Here is a 20169-nt window from a genome sequence, read left to right as displayed (position 1 = left end):
GATAAAAGCCCAGCACCTTGTCCCGAGGGCCGTGGACCCCAATTCCTCGGCCCTGGGTCCCATCTGTAAGGGCTAAACCCAGGTGTTCCCAAGACGAAGCCCTAACCCCAGAGCCTCAGAAGGTTCTGGATTCGGAAAAAGGATCTTTAAAGGGGAGATTAAGGTCAAATGAGGTCATAGGAGGGCCTTCATCCAAGAGGACTCGTGTCCTTCTAAGGAAGAGAGATTAGGACACGGACGCGCGGAAGGAAGACCACACCAGGACGGGAGAAGGTGGCCGGCTCGCCACACGCCAACGGGACAGGCTTTCGAAGGACCAACCGCTGACACCTGACGGACGTGGGTTCTGGCCTCCAGAGCCGTGCCAACACACACGCCCGTTGTTCAAGCCGCCCTTGGGGCCTTAGTCACGCAGCCCCAGCTTCTATGGCCCCCACTGCCCTCCCTGGGGGCAAAGGCTCTTGCAGGTGCATCGGGTGGACACCTGCTGCAGGCTCAGGTCCCCCACTAATCTCCGGCCCACGGCGAGCATGATAAGAACCCCACACCCCAGCAGCCAGGACAAAGGAGAAGGGGAGGAGGTGCCAACACCTGCCCCAGACCTTCCTTATTTACGGGCACCCCGATATCAGCACAAAGGCGGGGCACACTGGCACAAGCGCTGCTGGCAAACAAAGGCCGAGTCAAGCACCAACCCCCCTGGCGTCCTGGACCGTTACCAGATGGCGCAGCTGCCAGCTTCCAGGGGCTCCTCTGCACCTCTCCGAACAACCCGGAGGTATCATCACCCCCCGAACGGGACACCAAGGGGCCTGCGGAGGGAGAGGCCCATACAATAGGCACGAGGGTAGTCTGCAGAGCCCGACGAGGCCCAGCGAGCCCGTGCCTCGGGCCACCCACCTGGGCTCAGGGAGCAAAGGGGAGCAGGGGGCCCGGAGAGGCAGGTGCACAGACTCCCTGCAGAGACACCAGAATAAAGGACCCATTGTCATGCCCCTGGCGGGACGCATGCACTTCGTGACAGTTAACAGGATTCTCCTACTAAGGGTGAATCCTACCAACTGGAAAAAAACAACAGACCTTACCTGTCAGGGGCCGTGCCCGGGCTCTGTGGGTTGGGCAGCTGCCTTGGCTCGACCAAGAGGACCCGGGTGAGAACCAGCTGCCAGTCACGGTCACGGGGCCCCCGCTCCCCTCGGCTCCCGGCTCCGGCTCAGCATGGTGCTCGGCTCCAAAGCTGAAAGTCAAAGAGGCCGTCACTGCACGCGTTGAACCCGTGCAAACGTGCATTTTCCACTCTGCACCCAAGACTAAAATGTTTCAAACCAGACACGTGGAGTGGGTATTTTTTGTTTGTTTTTTTTTTGTTTTTTTTTCCAAAGATACTTAATATAAAAAATTCTTCAAAGAGCAGAAGGAGAAAGAAATCGAGGAGGAGGCTTCTAGTTGCCATGTCAACTGACCGCAGAGACCATCGGGGCAAGGGAGGCAGCTCGGGGGCCCCGGCCTCACTCTGCAGGCTTCCCGCCCCACCCCACCCCCCCCAGCATGTGAGCCCCTGGGGCAGGCAGGGCACGGGATGCGCAGACCTGGCCCCTCCTGCAAGGCCAAGTTTGCCTGGAACTCATGCCAGGAGTCTGGATCAAAGCCCGCATCCTTCCCAGGCCCTCGGAGATTACAACCCTCCCCCCAGCCCTCGGACGCGTCCGTCTCAGCCCAGGTACCCACCCCTGGGGCAGGAAGGCTCCGATGAGTGCTGCACCCGCACGGTGCAGGTGGGGCGGCAGCAGGTGGACCTGCCCTTGGAACCTGGCCCCTCGCTTTGATTCCTTCACGCGACTCATCTCTCTGGAGGGATGAGCAGGACCGTGCCAGCCTCAAGGACAGTGCGAGGACCGAGACCAGCCCCGGCCCGGCTGGAGGGGAGTTTTTCATCACCTGGGCATCCCTGACCCCGGCTCCCACCGCTCCGAGGGCTGTAACACACCACGGCCTGCTGCCACCGACTCTCCATGGGTCACACAAGACGCACCCTGGGGGCTTGGAGGGGAGACAGCGCAGGGCAAGGGCGCAGCCCTGAGAGTCGGCATCGTGCCTCCACCTCTGCGTGTGGGCCGCTCTACTGCCTGTGACGGGGGCAGATCCCGAAACTAACCTTTCCTGGCCCCTCAACGGTGCAAATAAAACCTGCCCTGCCCCTGACCTGCTAGGGAAGAAGTCGTGGACCTGGAACTTACTAGAAAACCCCCACCGAGCGAGCACACGGGCGAGGGACGGGGCCTGGTATCTCCCGACACCACCCGTGTCTCCAGGGTGAGTCCTGAGCCTCAGAGTCCCCGGTGCCACAATCAACATGACGGTGGCATCTCCATCCGGGGTTGTTACGAGGGAGGAATGAGCTCATGCCTATAAAGGACCCATGCACCAGTAAACGTGAGATAAATACTAGGTACCACTACCTACGATGCGTCCGGCGGGTCCCCGCTATCGGCTGCTAAGCACATGAGCCGTCTGCAAGCAGTAAAGCCTGCTGGCAGTCACAGGGGACACCGACCTTCGGATGCAGGACACGCAACTACGTGCCTGCCCGCACTGAATATCGCCTGTCAATGCAAAGGGCACTTGCTCTCACCCCCTCGAGGAGTTTGCAAACTGAAAGGATTAGAGCAATTATGTCAAGTGAAACGTCTCTAAGTTATAGCAGCTAAGTTAACCAAAAATTTTTTTAAAAAGGGAGGCGAGGAGAGAGGATTGGTCAATTATCAGGGTCTTGGAAATGACTGTAGGCCAGGATGTGGGGACATGGGCTTGGGTCACGTAACCCGCCTGCCCCCCAGATCCTGAGCATTTCCCATCTTTTCCAGGGAAATTCCTCCTCCCCTGGATGCAGGCTCCAGCGCCTCATTATGACTCCCAAATGCATCTTTCACGCAAACGCCTCTGACTCTGCAACACGTGCTCGGGGAGGTTTGCCTTTCATGACGGCAACACAGATTAATCTGTAACTGAAGAAAAATGACATGCAATGGCTCGTCAAGCTCGCCACCACATCAACCTTTGTTTGTTTTTGGAGATTTTTTTTTTTTTGGTCTATTTTTAAGAAAGTGGATTTTGAACTTTCTAGCAGACGGGACACACTCAGGATGATTTCTGAACATGAACAGGCAGCGCTACCGAGAGGTACGTCCTCACCAGCAGCAGGACCAAGCCGGAGGCAGAGAACGTGCCATCACCGAGCCTCCGGGGGCCGCACGCGATGGCTCGCCCATGGCCACGGCCACGACTGCCAGCACCAGCGGGCTCGCGCTGCCCGCACCGGCCGGGCCTTCAGGCCCCACAGGCCCCACAGGCCTCACAAGCCCCCAGGACTCCGCACCTTCGCCCATCGCGACCGCGCATCTCCTACAGGTTCCCAGACACAACGTGAACCTGAAATCCTACGTACGTGAGCTCGGGCGGAAAACAAACGTCATCACTTACTTCCAAAGCAACAAAGGTCCCCCTGATTCCTATTTAGTATCTGTGATATCGCCTAAAAATTCCACAGGGAGTATTAACCTTCCCTTCGGTGTAGCCTTCCCACACGAAATACTCAGAGTAGCCGACGGGAACTGTGTAGACACTCCATGAATCCCAGCTTGCAGGACCAGGAAGTCCAGGGTGTGCAACCACACGGCTCGGGAATAAAGTGCAGGCCTTTGTCGAAGGGGACAGAAGGCCCTTAATTTAAAAAAATTAGATTCAATATCAAACTGTTGTCGGAGTCCACCTGGGACAGCGACTTGAGAAACACAAATTGAGAAACAGCGACCCCGTGGCCCATCCGCTGGCGGACACTCAGGGACCCCGCAGGATGGCCCGATGGCCCAGGACAGAGGACCCCAGACCAACAAAAGGGGCTCAGGATGTACGAATGGGCCCAGAACGCGGCTCCTGACCCCACGGTCACCAGAACCAACGATCCTACCAGCTCACTCCGTGGGCTCCCGGAGGCCCACAGGCTGCTCGGAGGTGCCGACCCGGACCCCCAGCCGAGACCTCCCTGGACATGGCCCGAGACAGAGGCAGGACACTTCCCACTGCAGCTGCAGGCAGCAGAACGGGGAGGGGCAGGGTCAGCGCCCGCACGCGCCCGGGGACTGGGGACCAAGTGCAGGACGGGCAAGCAGCGGACATGCACCCGTGCAAATGCGTGCGTCGGTTCAGTCCCGAGACCAGCAGGGCAGCCCTGATAAGCCACAGAACGCCACCCCTACCCGGGGTTAATGGGAACCTGCTAAAGTTCCCAAGTGGGAAGATGAAACATCATGAAGATTTTGATGCTCTTCGAAGTAATCGGTTTAGACATGAAAATTAGTTTTGCAAATGAGGCGCTGTCATCAATCTAACTGCACTAAAACTCATAAGACCCGTCGTGAGAGTGGCGATTGCGGTGCATTAAGGGAGCATGACCCTCACCTCCTCGTAAAGTATAAAGGAAAACAGTTAAGGGGAGGCTCAGCGGTTGAGCGCCTGCCGTCAGCCCAGGGTGTGACCCCGGGGTCCTGGGATCGAGTCCCACATCCCGCTCCTGCATGGAGCCTGCTTGCTTCTCCCTCTGCCTGGGTCTCTGCTTCTCTCTGTGTCCCTCATGAATAAATAAATAAAATCGTTGAAATATAGAAGAAACACTCTTGACCTAATGAAAGGACCTACCAGAAGCGTCCAGCAGTCAAGTGGCCTGCAGAACACAGAACAAGGAGGCACCAGCAACCTCACCCTCACGGTGAGGGCCAGCCAGGCCAGGGAGACAGCAGGAGCCACCCCCGTCGTCACCCTCAGATGATACAGCGAGGTACAGAACAGAAACCAGAGGTAAAAGTGGTCTAGAAAAAGATAAAAAGCCAGTGCTATTTACGGAGGAAATTCAGGACGGCCCCGAGCAGTGGTGTGGGCTGCAGGTCGGACAGGGTCGGACAGGGCTCGGCTAGCGGGACAGGAGGGCAGGCTCAGGCACCTGCAGGAGGCTCCGGAGCACGGAACACACCTGGGTGGAGCTCAGCCACCACGGAAGAAAGAAACGCCAGATCCAGGACAAGGGGCTACAGGCGCTCAGTAAACCCCACCGCTCCCGACGGATGAGGGACCCTCACCGCACACCCGGGGAGGCACCGGACGGTGATGAACCCGCGCGAGGAAGGCCTTCCTGGAAGCCGGGAGGGAACGCCCGACTCCCTCAGGGCCACAAGCCCGCTCTACAAAATCGCAAGACAAGCAACAAGCATCGGGAGGGAAAAAAAAAAGCTGTCAAGAACCCCGACGCACCTGTCCTGCCCCCACTCCCGGGCCTGAGGGGCCTGCAGTGGCACCAGGCAGGAGCCCCCCACCCCACACCTGCAGCAGCGCCCAGAGCACGGGACGCACAGCCTTCCTGCCCCCCACGCTGCCAAGGCCAGGCGGCCAGCCCACCCCGCCCGCAGCGGCCCCAGCACCTGCCGCGCCCACGCCCCCTCTCAGGCTGCCGATGGACGCCCCCTCTCAGGCTGGCGATGGGCTTCGATGCCACCGGACACCCCTGGGGGCCCCGCCTCCCGCCGGCCTGCAGCTCGGCTCACCCCCGGCCCCTCCGGGTGCTCAGACGCTGCCGCCCGCCGGCTGGGGTGTCCTCCCCCCTCCTCCCTGCCCGGACCCTGCTCAGCCCCAGTCCCCCGGCCAGGTCGCCTCTGGTCCCGCAGACACGTCCAGCTGTGTCCAGCTGTGCCGCAGCCCGGTGCCCCTTCCCACACCTTCCTGCTCCCTCACGCAAGCATTAAATGGTGCAAATCCCCCAAAATGGCTTCTTTTTGACCTGGCCTGAGGCAGCCTTGACCCACGTGGAGGTAGAAGAAAAAAAGCCAAGGAGTAGGAGGAGGAGGAGGGGGAGGAGGAGAAGGAATAGGGGGGAGAAGGGAAGGAGGAGCAGGAGGGAGAGGACGAAAAAGAGGGGGAGGAAGGGGAGGAGGATGGAGAGGGGGAGGAGAGGAGGGAAGAGGAGGAGGACAAAGAAGAGGAGGAGGAGAGAAAAGAGGAGGAGGGAGGAGGAGGGGGAAGAGGGGGAGAACAAGGAAGGGGAGGAGAGAAGGGAGAGGAGGGGAGGATGTGGAGAAGGGGGAAGAAGAGGAGGAGAGGGAAGAGGAAGAGGAGAGAGAAGAGGAGAGAGGAGGAGGGGGAAGAAGGGGGGGAGGAGGACAAGGACAAGGGGGGGCGAAGGGGAGGGGAGGAGAGGGAGGAGGGGGAGAGGAGGGGAGAGGATGAGGAGGAGGAAGGAGGGGGAGGAGGAGGGGACTGAGAGGGGGAGGAGAGAGGGAGGAGGGAGGGAGGGGATGCTCTTGTGCAAGGGAAAGTGACAAAGGTGCAGGTGCGGGCCAGGAGGAGCTGCAGGAAGGCCCCAGGAGAGGACAGTCCCCGCAGGCGGCAGGGGGGCCCCCCAAGGCCCGGGGGAGCCGGCGGGGCCTGCACGCGCCCCTGCAGACAGGACAGGAAGGCCCCAGGTGAGAACCATCTAGTGCTCAGCACCGCTTCTGCCCCGCTTCTGCCCCGCTTCTGCCCCCGGCCGCCTCCGCGCGGAGCCCCGGCCCGGGTGACTCCCGGCACCCTGCCTCCCGCTGCAGGAAGCCCAGAGGAGCCCCGGCCCTACAGCGGCAACAATGGGGCCATTAAGTGCTTCGGGCAAGTCATGTGAACAGAGCAGCCCAGAAGCTTCTGGAAATGCCCAAGGACCCTGCCCCTCTATTCTCTTTTCCTTCCTGCCTCCTGCGCTTCCCTTCTTCCCTCAGGAAGTGAGGAAACAAGAGGAGAAAGGGCAAAGTAGGCGAGGACGCGGCTGCTGGCGGAGAGGGCGCGCGGCCCGACCGCAGGGGCACCGGGGCCTGTGGACACCCGTCCCGCCCCAGCCGCCGGCCCCACGTGCCCAGGACAGGTCACCCCTCCCCCTTGCTCACCAGGGCGCCCTGCTGGGCCCCACTGGGCTTCCTGGTCCCGGGGATGAAGCACCAGACGGGTGCGGATGCGGGGTCCCAGAGGGCAGGGGATCGAGCCTCCGGCCACGGAGACGCCGCGCGGAGGGCCCGGAGGCTGGCCCGGCACCCTGCGAAGCACCCCCCCCCGCATCCCCCACATCACCCCCTCAGCCCCCCACATGGCACCCCACCCAGCACCTCGCACGTCACCACCCCCCTGCACCCCCGCACGGCACCCCGTGCAGCAGCCCCCCCCCCGTACCCTGCACAGCACCCCCCGCACCCTCCTCCAGCACCCCCCACCTAGCACCTCCCCACATCCAGCACCCCGTGCGGCAGCCCGCACCCCCCCCAGCACCCCTCCTAGCACGCACAACCAGCGCTCACAGCCAGTCACCTCTTGTTGGTTGTAGCCAATCCAGCAGGATGAATCCTCAGTGAGTCTTAACTCTGTCCTTGTATGGAGCCCTCCTCAGGCCTGCCTGGCCCTGGCCGCCAGCGGCTCCTCCCCTCTATCCCCCTCCCGCCTCCCCCCTTCCTCCTCCCCCTCCTCCCCTCCCCCTCACTAGGTGAGGACAAAGTGGGAAGGTGCCCTCTGCAAACTAGGCAGGGAGCCCCCCCAGAGGAGGGAAGTTGAGGTCCACTGATGAGCACAGGCCCCAGCTCTAACACTGGGAGTGCCAGCCCCACCACATGCCGCTGGGAGGGGGAGAGCCCATTGCAGACCTACCTAGGCACCCCGACCCCACACAGCCCAAATGCTCCCCCTGAGCAGGATCTCGGTCATCTGCTCGGGACACAGGGTCCAGGCCCCTGCAGCACACGGAACGTTCTGGTCAGGCAGGCACAGCCGGCCCGCAGGCCCCCTCGTTTACTCCAGAGTTGCAGGGTGGCAGCCCCACGAGCCTCTTGACAACCCTGCGGCCAAGCCCAAAGCGGGCCCCAGGCCCCGAAGAATGTTCCGACCTGATCTTGCCACCTCCCAGCAAGCCCACCCTGGCAGGACACGATGGACCAGTCACCTCCGGCTCATGGACATGACCCAGGGCAAGGTGACAATGGGGTGATGAGCACAGAGCTCACCCTCTTGCCACCCGCCCCATCTCCCTGCCCTTCCCCATTGACCGCTCCACTCCCTCGTCATGTGCCAGGGGTCCGAGTCGGCCTCCCCACAACCCCGGCTGTCTGCCTGGGACTCATGGCTGGGAGATGGGCCGAGCAAATGGCAAAACCCTGCTGTGCTTCCTGAACCACAGGCTCCTGATCCTGCCAGGAGGGCCTCACACACCTGCTCCTAGGGCAGCGTCGGGAGTGAGAAAATCTGCTTCGGTGTCCAGAGGGCTCAGTCGGTGAAGCATCTGCCTTGGGCTCAGGTCATGATCCCGGGGTCTTGGGGTTGAGCCCCACGCTGACTCCCAGCTCAGTGGGGAGCCTGCTTCTCCCTTGTCCTCTGCCCTCCCCTGCTCACGCCTATGTGCTCTAATAAATAAGTAAAATCTTAAAAAAAAAAAAAAAAAAAAAAGAAAAAGAAAAAGAAAAAGGAAACTCTTCTGCCTTCCAAATATCAGACAAAGCAGGCGTGTCAGACACTCTCAGGTGCGTCACCTCCCCTCACCTTACAGCTTACACCTGGCTGTCCAGGAACGGGCAGTACATGGAGCGACACTTGATTTTCCCCGGGATGCCGTCCTAAGGCTCTTGTCAGCCCAGGAGCTCGCGGCAGGCACCCCTGGCTGCGTGACCCTCTCTAACCATCACTACGTATTTACCTTTGTTCTCAAAGTCAGGACTTTTTCATTAATTTACTTCAGCAACATTTACTGAGTACTCGCTACATCCTCCACCCTGATGGGCACTGTCAACTACAGAGCCATCCAGAATATGGTCCCTAACCTAGTTTCTTTTATTTTTTTTTTTAAGATTTTATTTATTTATTCATGAAAGACCCAGAGAGAGGCAGAGACACAGGCAGAGGGAGAAGCAGGCTCCCTGCAGGGAGCCCGATGTGGGACTCAATCCTGGGACCCCGGGGTCATGCCCTGAGCCGAAGCCAAGTGCTCAACCCTCAAGCCTCCCTGGCATCCCCCTAACCTTGTTTCTTGCAGCAATCGATGCAAAATGCAGGAACGTAGCCAAACCTTGGTCAACACCCTACAAGGAAAACATGGGAAGAAAAGCAGCTTGTGACAGGCATGGCCAGTCACTCTTGTGTCAGTTCTTTAAAAACTGCATGCGCATGTAGAAACACGTCCCAAGTGAACTTGTTCTCAGGTGTCTCGCGGGGGACGCCCAGCTGCTGATAATCCCTGTAGGGAACAGCCCGAAACAACTGCTAACGTCTCCAAGGAATCCCAGCTATTCACACATCCTTGACCCAAGAGCAGGTCCTCCTCCTGTTGGGGAAGGTTTGGTCCCTGCACTACTGGCAAAAAGACAAAGGGAAAAAGGAGAGCCCGTCCCACAGTCAGAGGAGCACAAACCCCAGGGCCGCTGGGGCAGGGCTGTCTCCAGCAACCATGCTGCACGCAGCCCACCTCAAAACATCCAGTGCTCCTCGAATGTAGTCTTGGGGACACAGTGCCGGTCCACGGCAAAGCCAATCCAGACCTCAGCTCCACCAACCGGAAACCCACACTTCATACTCCATCAGTCAACCTTCCTCCTCCTGGTGGTCTGAGCTATTACAACAGTCCCAACAGAGTCCCTTCAAAGGGTCCCCTACAGGGGCACCTGGATGGCGCAGTCAGGCAAGCAACTGTCTCTTGGTTTCCTGAGCTCAGGTCATGATCTCGGGGTTGGGGATGGAGCCCTGTGATGGGCTCTGAATTCCGGAGGGAATCTGCTTGAGATTCTCTCCCTCTCCCTCCACCCCTCCCCCTGCTCATTCTCTCTGTAAAATAAGTAAATCTTTAAAAAGAAAAAAAAAAAAAAAACCTCCTATAAAACCTCCTATTACTAGAGTTAATCCAAATCATTATAGGATTCCATCACCCTCATGACTGATGCCAAATGCCCGGAAGAGCCGAAGCCACCTCACGACGCAGGTCTCTCAGGAGGAGAGCTGGCGTTGAGACCTGAGAAGGAACCTGTCCTTCATCTTTACCAAAGCCACCTGCATCAACAACCGAAATGCTTTTTCTTTGCCAACAGAGATCACATATTTGTCAGGTCCCCAGCCTCCCCCACATACTTCCCAAGCCGACCAGTTATCAACACCCCGGATGTGCTGGGTGGCTTGCCATGCGACACCTGTGCGGCATCATCAACAATATTTGGTCCTTGTTCCAGTTCCCAGCCCACGGCTCCCACAACTCCTAGAAGGAGCCTCCAGAGTGATGAGGGTCCCTATGCTACTGCAGCAGGTGGCTGGGACCCCTGGATACCTTCAGGACGGGAGCTGGTCAGTTGCCAGAAAGACCAGGTGTGGTCAGGACGTGGACCTTCCAGCGCCCTGACCTTTGTGACCTTCAGGGAAGGGAGGGGCTCGAAACAGAGCTACTCACCGGTGGCTAATGAACTGATGAATCTTGCCTACCTAATGGGATGGCCACAGAAACCCATAAAGGATGGGGTTCTTACAGCCTCCAGCTGGGTGAGCACTTTGGGGTGCTGAGCCGGAGAGAACACGGGGCCCCCCCGTATCTCCTTTCCCCTACTTCTTCCACCCGGTGGCCCCAAGTTGCAACCTTTATGACAAACCTAAGTAGAGTGCCTTCCTGAATTCTTGTGCCATTCCAGCAGTGATCAAACCTAAAAAGAGGGTCACAACCCCCAATTTACACTCCTTTGGCCAGAAGCATGGGGTGCCTGGGGAGTCTGCTGGCGTCTGGGGCGGGGGCCTGTTTGGGCCCAGTTCTGAGCCCCTGAACCCGTGGGATCTGACTGATCTCCAGGGGGCACGCGAGAGAACGCAACGCCCTGTGCGGCAGCCCCTGCCACCCGGACATTCGGAGAGCTGACATCTGGCATCACACATGTTACGAAGAAAAAGTGTGACATGATGGAGAAAACCAGGCCGCAGAGCCAAGACCACCCACCTTTGCCTGTGGTCTGGTCGGTCCCCTGCACGTGGGCTCCTGGCGGAGGCTGCGCGGCCCCGAGCCACCTGCGGCCAGCCCAGCCAGGTCAGACTAGGGACGGAGCCAGGTCGCCTGGCCCCCTCCCCTCGCAGCTTACTTGCTGCGCCTCAGGTACCAACGCTGGTCTCACTCCTGTTCCAAAGCACTCCAGGGGGCGCTCGGAGGGACACCTGTCTCAAATTGCTCTGCAGACACTCGAGTTTCCCGGGGGGAATTGGGACTGTGGCCAGGGACTCCGCCCAACGGATCTGGGTAGCCAGCAGCAGCAGGTGCACAGCACAGGCTCAGCAAACAGTGTGTGTTGGGGGGGAGGGGGGGGCGGGCAGGCACCAAACTGCACCATGTCCTGCCACCCTGGACGCAGGCCGAGCAGTGTCCATCCCCATCCTGCCCCCAAGCCGATCCCCAGCGAGGGCACATCGAGGTGGCCCACAGCCACTGCCACGAGCATTTCCCCGCAGCATCCGTACTTTAACCCCCAGCAGGAATACCCCAGAACCCTGAAGACCTGGCTCCCCACCTCATCTGGTGCATGCTAACCACAGGCCTGGAGTCTCAGGGCGGCCCTGAGCTACAGCTGACACAACAGACACAGAGATTAACCCCGGGCCAGGGCACGTCTCGGCCTCCCCAGGGAGGGGGTGCTGCAGGACCCAGCTCAGGCGGGACCCCACCGTCCCAGCGTCCGCATCTGCACTCTGCCGGCAGCGGCCTCTCACAGAAGCCCCAGCTTTGAGCAACCTCACGGGCCAAGGGCGACATCAAAACGTCCTTCAGGATACTAACCGAGTCCTCTCCCTCCCGAGGGCACGCTGGGGTGCCCGGGAGGCCACGGGACATGTGGCCGAATGCAGAAGCAGGCTCCAGAACACAGCAGCCTCCTATTAAGCCGGATCTTAAAGGGATTTACAGAATGGAAAACCATGTCACTCGTCTAGTTACATTTTTTTTTTTTAAACACGGTTGTCCTTTTCCAAAACGTCATCCTTATGTTTACATATAACAGCCTTATTATTCCTTTTATGGAAGAACGAGTATTTTGTAAATGTGTCGTTTCTGCAACAGCAAAGATCCACATGCTCGGCCACCAAAGCTCAGGCCCTGCAGGGTGTCAAGAGGTCCCGGGGGCCAACGTGGGAGGCCCACCCACAGCCCGAGGGCAGGAGGTGTCCCCGGGGACCTGGACGTGCACCTGCCCCCGGGGACAGTCTGGGCCAGCACCCCATGCTCACACAGACAGCCAAGCTCTCGGGGAACAGGAGCCCTTAGAGACTACATCCTTCAGGGAAGATTTCACCACCAACACTGGGTTTCGGAACCATTCGCCTGAGACACGGCCCTGAAAATAAGTAGGGGGCACTGCCTTTGGGGGCGTCATGGCCCCTCAGGACCCGCTGCTCAACCGCGCCGTCCTGTGGGACGCTGGCAAGGTGCGCGGCGAGAAGGCACATGCAACAGTCTTCTCTGCCTCCGGAAGAAGCCACCGAACAGGGACAGTCGGGGGACGGTGTAACACGTCTGGTATTTGCAGTCTCCTAGCGGAGTTCTGCAGGCCGGGCCGCCTCCCCCGGGCTCCTGGTGCCGCAGACCCCAGAGCGCCACCGCCTGCCTCTGCCGCGCCTGGAAACCGGGGCCTGCACCTGGCGGCGCACTCGGGGCCCCGGGACACAAGGGCCCGACACCTCCTCAGTATGTCGGTCCGGCTGTCTCTCCCCTGGGTTTGCACCGTCCAACGTGGGAGACCCGAGCCCGCAGCCCGCGGGGACGCACCCTGGAGGACAGGGAGGACGCAGTGTCGCCACGCTCGCCGGCTGCGGGATTACGTCTCCCGGGACTGAGCACACGCTTACGGGGAAAGAGGATCTATTTCTGTCCTGAGGACGAGAGATCGGCTCTTCTAAATGGGGCGAGGCCCTCCGGTCCGCCCGCTGTTTCCACCCAGGAGGACGCGCAAGGGGAAAGGAACTGACGCACCGAGCTCCCCGTGGGCGCCTCTGCAGGCCGGGACGGACCCTGCGGGACCAAAAGCCACGCAAGTTCAAGCGGCCTGCGTGTGCCCGAATCGGGGCACTGGAAGGAAAGGAGCCTGTTGGGACTGCCACGTGGACGCACCTCCACTCAGGGGACGCCCCCCAGCGTCCGGGCCACCCAAGGGCCTCGAGCGAGCAGCGTGAGAAGCAGGAGGGGAGCACGGCTGGGCACGGCCTGGGGCAAGATCTTCTCCCCGCCCCCAAGAGGCTCTTCGAAACCCAAGGCCTGGCTGTAGCACTCGCCGATGAGGTGGCCACAGCCGGGAAGAGGCGGCCACACCCGGGAACAAAGGCACACTGACAGCACGTGACCACACGGGGCCAAACAATGCCGCCTGTGTACCCGAACGTCGCTGCTTCCAGACCATTCTGAACCCATGAGCCGCGGACAGCGAGAACCCAGGATCCCTCCCCCACGGAAAGGAAGTTCAATGCTTGCTGGAGACCTACTAAGCGCCACGCACCGTGAAACGAATTCGCTCATTTGCCTTTGATACTTAAAATGCCCAGAGCAGGACTCCTGGGGGGGCTCAGTGGCTGAGCGGCTGCCTCGGGCTCAGGGCGTGATCTCAGGGTCCCGGGATCGAGTCCCGCACCGGGCTCCTGCTCAGGGGAGCGGTTGCTTCTCCCTCTCCCTCTGCTGTGCCCTGCTCACGCACACACATGCCAAGGCGCTCGCTCGCTTGCTCACTCTCTTCCTCAAATAAATAAAATCTTTAAAATGCTGAAAGCAGGGCAGCCCAGGTGGCTCAGGGGTTTAGCGTCGCCTTCAGCCCAGAGCCTGATCCTGGAGTCCCAGAATCGAGTCCCACGTCGGGCTCCCTGGCTGGAGCCTGCTTCTCCCTCTGCCTATGTCTCTGCCTCTCTCTGTCTCTCATGAATAAACAAATAAAATCTTTAAAAAAAAGAAAATGCTGAAAGCAAAGAAGCAGCACACATGGATGGGGTCCTTCCTCCTATCACACAGTCCCCGTTCATTGGAGCGGGTGTGTCTTTGGTGGGAACAAAGAACGTGGGACTTGGGGCCCGAAGGTCCGTGAAGACAAGTCTAACGCTGTCATCCACTCGTGCCCGCGTGGCCCTGAACGAGGCCTGTGACCAGGCGGGATCCCGCTTCCCCAGGTAGAGAAGGGAGAGTCTGTCCCTCGCTCCAGGGTGGTCCTGAGGATTAAAGGAAAGCCGGGCAAGCTCCAAGTCAGGCAGTGGAAGGTCCACACCACCCTCTCCTTCTCAACAGCAGCAGGATGTCTTGTCCAAACAGCATCTGGGGTCAGGCTAGAGAATGCAGACACCTCCCCACTATCCAGCAGAGCAACCGCGAGACTCCATTATCAAGAGCACCATAACCACCAGCACAAGTTTCAGTGTTTTATAAAAGGTTCTTTTATTTTAAATATAACTTGTTCTACAAATGCTCCCATCTAAGCAGCCTTCCTTAAAGCATTAGTTGTTAAGAGAAGATTCTAGAGAAATGAAGGATAACAAGCTCTAAGATGCACGCCACCCTCCCCAACACACACTCAGATTGGCAAAATGGCCATTATCAGTAATTAAATACAAATAAATTAAACCCTCAAAACACAGAAATTGGCAGGATGGAGAAAAATAAAGACACGTAATCCAACAATACGCTGTTTCCAGGAGATTCACTTTGCATGAAAAGACACAATCAGGTTCAAAGCAAAAAGATGGAAAAAGATTAATTCCTGTTAACAAGTGACAAAAAGAGAGCTGGGATGGTTATCCCGACATCTGCCAAAATGTACTTTAAGTGAAAACTGTTAGAAGGACAAAGAAGGACATTCTAGGTTGAGAATAGGATCGATTCATCAGAAAGATTTAACAAATAAAACCACACGTACATCAAATATCGGAGCCTCAAAACGTATATTTAAGAGACTGAAGTCACAGAAGTGTCTTTTCTAATCACAACCAAATGAAACTCAAAACCCACAGAAAGTTAAAAATCCAAAAACATGTGAAAATTAACCCATCCTTTAAAAACTAGTGGGTCAAAGATGACGTCATGAGGGAAGTTCTAAAATATCTGGAGGCAAATAAAAACAAAAACACAAGACACCAAAACTTACAGGAGGCTGTAAAAGCAGCGCTAACAAGGAATGGTACAGCCGTCCACGGTTCCATCCCAGAGGAAAGATCTCAAACCCACAACCTACATTTACACATAAAAAACTGGAACAGGGGCGCCTGGGTGGCTCAGTCGGTTGAGCCTCTGACAGTGGATCGCAGCTCAGTCTTGATCTCTGGGTCATGAGTTCAAGCCCCACAATGGGCTCCATGATGGGCATGGAGCCTTAAAAAAAAAAAAAAAAAAGACCAGATCAAACTAAACCGGAAGCTGACAGACGGAAGAAAAGGGTAAAGATTAGATCAACGGAAAAAAAAATTGAGAAAAATCAAAACCAAAAGTTATTTCTTTGAGAAGATCAACAAAATTGACAAACCTCTAGCTAGACTAGGAAAAAGAGAGAACGCGCTCAAGATTCCCACAATCTGTAATAAAAGTGGGAACACTTACGACTGATTTTACAGAAATAAAAAGGAGTCTAGGGGAAAACTATAACAAGTGCACACCAACAAAGAGGGTAACACAGACGAAACGGACAGATCCCTAGAAATGCATCATCTGCCCAAATCACGTCATGAGGAAACAGAGGGTCTAAATACATCTGTACAAGTCAGGAGGTTAAATCAATAACCAGGGACGCCTGGATGGCTCAGTGGTTGAGCGTCTGCCTTTGGCTCAGGGTGTGATCCTAGGGTCCTGGGATCGAGTCCTGCCTCAGGCTCCCTGCATGGAGCCTACTTCTCCCTATGTCTCTGCCTCTCTCTGTGTCTCTCATGAATAAATAAGTAAAATCTTTTAAATAAATATCAATCAATCAATCAATCAATCAATAACCAAAGAGAAGCCATGGACTGGATGGCTTCCCCGAAGAATTAGACCGAACCCTTGAAGCATTCCGATCAACCCTTCTCAAAGGATCCCAAAAGCAGGAGGGCACCGACCCCACTCATTCTTAGCCAGACACCAAAGCCAAACACACTCCAAGGAAACAACAGACCAATAACCGCTGATGAACGCCGATGCAAAAATCCTCAAGAAAAATGCTAGTAAACCAAATTCCACCCCATATTAAAAGGATTACACACCTGACCGGGATTTATTCAAGAGACGCAGAGAGAGTTCAACATACATAAACCAATCAACAGAACGCACTGCTTTCATAGAACAAAGGGGAAAATCGGACATGGTCATCCCACTGGATGAAGAAAAAGGCACTTGGCAAAATTCCACACCCTGTCATGATAAAAACATTCAATGAACTTGGAACAAAAGACGGTTTGGGCCAGTCAGGCTACTATGACGAAGTATGACACGCTGGATAGTTTATAAAGATCAGAAATAAAAAAAAAAATTAGAAATTTATTGCTGACAGTTCCGAAAGCTGGAAATCCACGAGCAGCGTACCAGCATCATGGAGGGAGGACTCGGTTCCAGGTCACAGACTTCTCATTGTACCTTCCCAGCCGACAGCTCCGTGGGAGCTCTTTTATAGACGCACTAATCCAGTGGGCGAGGGCTCCACCCTCATGACCTAATCACCTCCCAGAGGCCCCACCTACTAGGATCTCAACATATGAATTCTGGGAGGACATAAAACATCCAAACCATGGAAGGAACCTCTAACCATGATAAAGTTCTTCGCATAGGAGAAGTCCCCAACCAACATCACACTCAAAGGCAAAAGGACGAAAGCTTTCCCTCTAAGATTAACTCAAGGAAGGGGCACCTGGGGGGCTCAGGGGTGAAGCATCTGCCTTGGGCTCAGGTCGTGACCTCAGGGTCCTTCGGACTGAGCCCCATGTTGGGCTCCCTGCTCAGCCAGGAGTCTGCTTCTCCCTCTCTCTTTCTCTCCTATCTTCCTTCCTCCCTCTCTCTCTCAAATAAAATCTTATTTAAAAAAAAAAAAGTCAAGGAGGCCTGCTTTCACCACTTCTATCCCACATAGTACTAGAAGCTCTAGCCAATGCAATTAAACAAGAAAAATCAATCAATACATGTATCCAAATTAGAAAGAAAAAAACTAGTTATTCTCTACTCCCGGGTGATGTGATTTTTATACACGGAAAACTCTGAAGATTGCAGGTGCACACAAAGCAATGAAAATGAATAAATGAATTTGTCAAGCTTTTAGGATACAGAATCAACATGCAGGAATCAGTTGCTTTTGTATATACAATGAACCATCCGAAAATGAAATTTAAGAAAATAATTCTATTTACATTAGTACTGAGAATAGTTAATTAGGAATAAATTTAACCAAAGGTGAATGACGTAATGCTGAAGCCTATAAAATGTTGCTATGAGAATACAAAAATGATCTCGGAGCACCCGGGGGGCTCAGTCAGTGAAGCATCTGCCTTTGGCTCAGGTCATGGTCCCAGGGTCCTGGGATCGAGTCCCGCGTCAGGCTCCCTGCTCAGCAGGGAGTCTGCTTCTCCCTCTCCCTCTGCCTCTGCCCCTGGCCCTCACTCATGTGCGCACATGGCATGCGTTCTTTCTCTCTCTCTCTCAAATAAGTGTAGTCTTTTTTTTTTTCAAGTAAGTGTAATCTTTAAAAAAGAATACAAAGGGATCCCTGGGTGGCGCAGCGGTTTGGTGCCTGCCTTTGGCCCAGGGCGCAATCCTGGAGACCCGGGATCAAATCCCATGTCTGGCTCCTGGTGCATGGAGCCTGCTTCTCCCTCTGCCTATGTCTCTGCCCCTCTCTCTCTCTCTCTCTCTCTGTGCGTGTGTGTGACTATCATAAATAAAAATTTAAAAAAAAAAAGAATACAAAAACAACCTAAATAAGTCAATATACCCTGTGTTCATGGATTGGCAGGATTGAGAGCACTAAGTCAAACAGCCTACAGAATCAATGCAGTCCCCATCAAAATCCCAGCAACATTTTTTGCAGAAATATAGAAAGCCACCTAAAACTCCTATGGATTCTCAGGTTACCCCAAAAAGCCAAAAATACTGAAAAAGATCAAAGTTGGAAGACTCACACTTCTGATTTCAAAAAATTTTGTGCATCAAAGGACAAGAGAGTGAAAGAATAGGCCATAGAAAGGGACAACACAGTCACAAATTACATATCCAATTAGGCATTAATACACAGAATATGTAAAGAGCTCCTACAACGCAACAACAAAATGCAAACTGAAACCACAATGAGATACCACTTCACACCTACCAGGAGTGATTTTTTTTTAAAGAATCAGAAAATATGGGCAGCCCGGGTGGCTCAGCGGTTTAGCGCTGCCTTCAGCCCAGGGTGTGACCCTGGGATTCCAGGACCGAGTCCCATTTCGGGCTCCCTGCATGGAACCTGCTTGTCCCTCCTCCTGTGTCTCTGCCTCTCTCTCTATCATAAACAGTAAATAAATAAATCTTTAAAAAAAAAAAAAGACCCTGCAGCTCTCCACGTGGGTGTGCACGTGAAAGCTGGACCCAAGCAGGTACTCGTGAACGATGTCTGTGAAAGCACTATTCACAACTGTCCACAGGGAAGAAGAGTCCAAGTACAAAACAGTTGAATGGGTCACCGAAGATGCTGTCCGGCCATAAAAAGGACTGAAGTGCCACCCACGGCCACAACACAGAGGAACCTCGAAAACACGACGCTGGATGAGAGGCCAGGCACAGAGGCCATACACCCACCCAGGAACCATGCGCAGAAACGTCCCTCCCGGGGAGAGCCTAGGACAGGAAGCAGGCTGGTGTCGCTTCAGGGCACAGGGGCGACCGAGAGCAGTTTCCTGGCGGATCTCAGGCTGCTCCAAGATAGACAAGTGGCTCTGGCGCTTGAGTGATGTCAGGATCTTGGGGTCATGGGATCGAGCCCCACGATGGGCTCCATGCTCAGTGAGGAGCCTGCTTGAGTTTCTCTCTCTCCATCCCTCCCCTTGCTCTCTCTCCATCCCTCCTCTTGCTCTCTCTCTCCATCCCTCCCCTTGCTCTCTCCCCATCCCTCCTCTTGCTCACTCTCTCCCCATTCCGCTCTTGCTCACTCTCTCTTTCTCTCCATCCCTCTTGTGCGTACTCTCTAGCTCTCCTCTCTCTCTCAATAGATAAACATATTAAATCTTTTAAAACACATAAAATAAAACTGACTGGTGCTGGCTGTGCACACCTGTGAGTCTGGTAACCAGTACAACATACGTGTATCTATGCACACACTAACTGCACAGGTCTGGGAATATACGAACTGTAACTGATTTGTACGCTCTAAACTCACTTGGGTAAGCTGCACAATGTGTGAATCATGTCTACATAAAGCTGTTTTGTTTTGTGCTCTAAAAGAGGACTGGCTGGAGGCGGGCGGCCTCCGGGACTCATCGGCGGTGGCTCTCCAGTGCATGGGGCCCTCGGGTTCACGAGCGCAACGGGACCCAAATCCTGCAGTCCCGCGACAAAGACAGAGGGGCTTCCACACCGTGCAAGATTCAAGAGGCTCCAAACTTTAAGCTTCCTCTCACCAGAAACACAAGCAAAAGCTGGGGATAAGACCCACGGGGTCCCAAGCAAATGTCACAAGTGGGCCTCTGCGCAAACACTTGATAACAGAACAAAGCACGGACACATTTAAGAACGCCACTTATGAGCACGTAGGGCTAATTGCTGAAAAATTTCTGGCAAAATTCCTAGGTTAAGTAACAGCATTCGTAGGAAGGGCTCTCCCGGGGGGCAGGGGCCTTGTCAGAGGACTTTAGAGAAGAAACTGAAGGTAAAAGGGGACGAGCGTCTCAGAGCTTAGCACACAAAGTGCGGCTCGGGTCGGGGGACACGCGGGGCCTCAGGCCGTGCCCCAGACTTTCGGGGATGCAATCAGCCCCGTCACCAGACCCCTGGGCACCCCACGGGCGTGTGCAAGTGTAAGTAGCTTTGGACACGGTGAAGACGGAGCCTGTGTCAATACTGGCACCTGCCAGCTGCCTCCAGGAAAACAAGTGGAAAATGCGCTCGTGTCACTTCTTGACTGCCGAGCCAACCCCTGGCCACGCCATCCCTCT

At 55.9% G+C, this 20169-nt stretch overlaps 1 protein-coding gene across 2 annotated transcripts in view; it reads right to left on the bottom strand.

Annotated features, from left to right (window-relative positions):
* GRB10 (growth factor receptor bound protein 10) overlaps positions 1–20169 on the bottom strand; it is a 157787-nt gene that overhangs the window by 123389 nt on the left and 14229 nt on the right. For both annotated transcript variants that reach the window (XM_077864166.1, XM_077864167.1), the window contains exon 2: positions 1086–1237. The gene's annotated coding sequence lies outside the window, so the exon portion shown is untranslated. The remainder of the gene's footprint in view (positions 1–1085; positions 1238–20169) is intronic.

This window comes from Canis aureus, chromosome 21 (genome assembly GCF_053574225.1).
Source record: "Canis aureus isolate CA01 chromosome 21, VMU_Caureus_v.1.0, whole genome shotgun sequence".
NCBI classification, from domain to species: Eukaryota; Metazoa; Chordata; class Mammalia; order Carnivora; family Canidae; genus Canis; species Canis aureus.
Note: the sequence above shows the minus strand (reverse complement) of the source record. Positions and strands in the feature narration are given on the sequence as shown.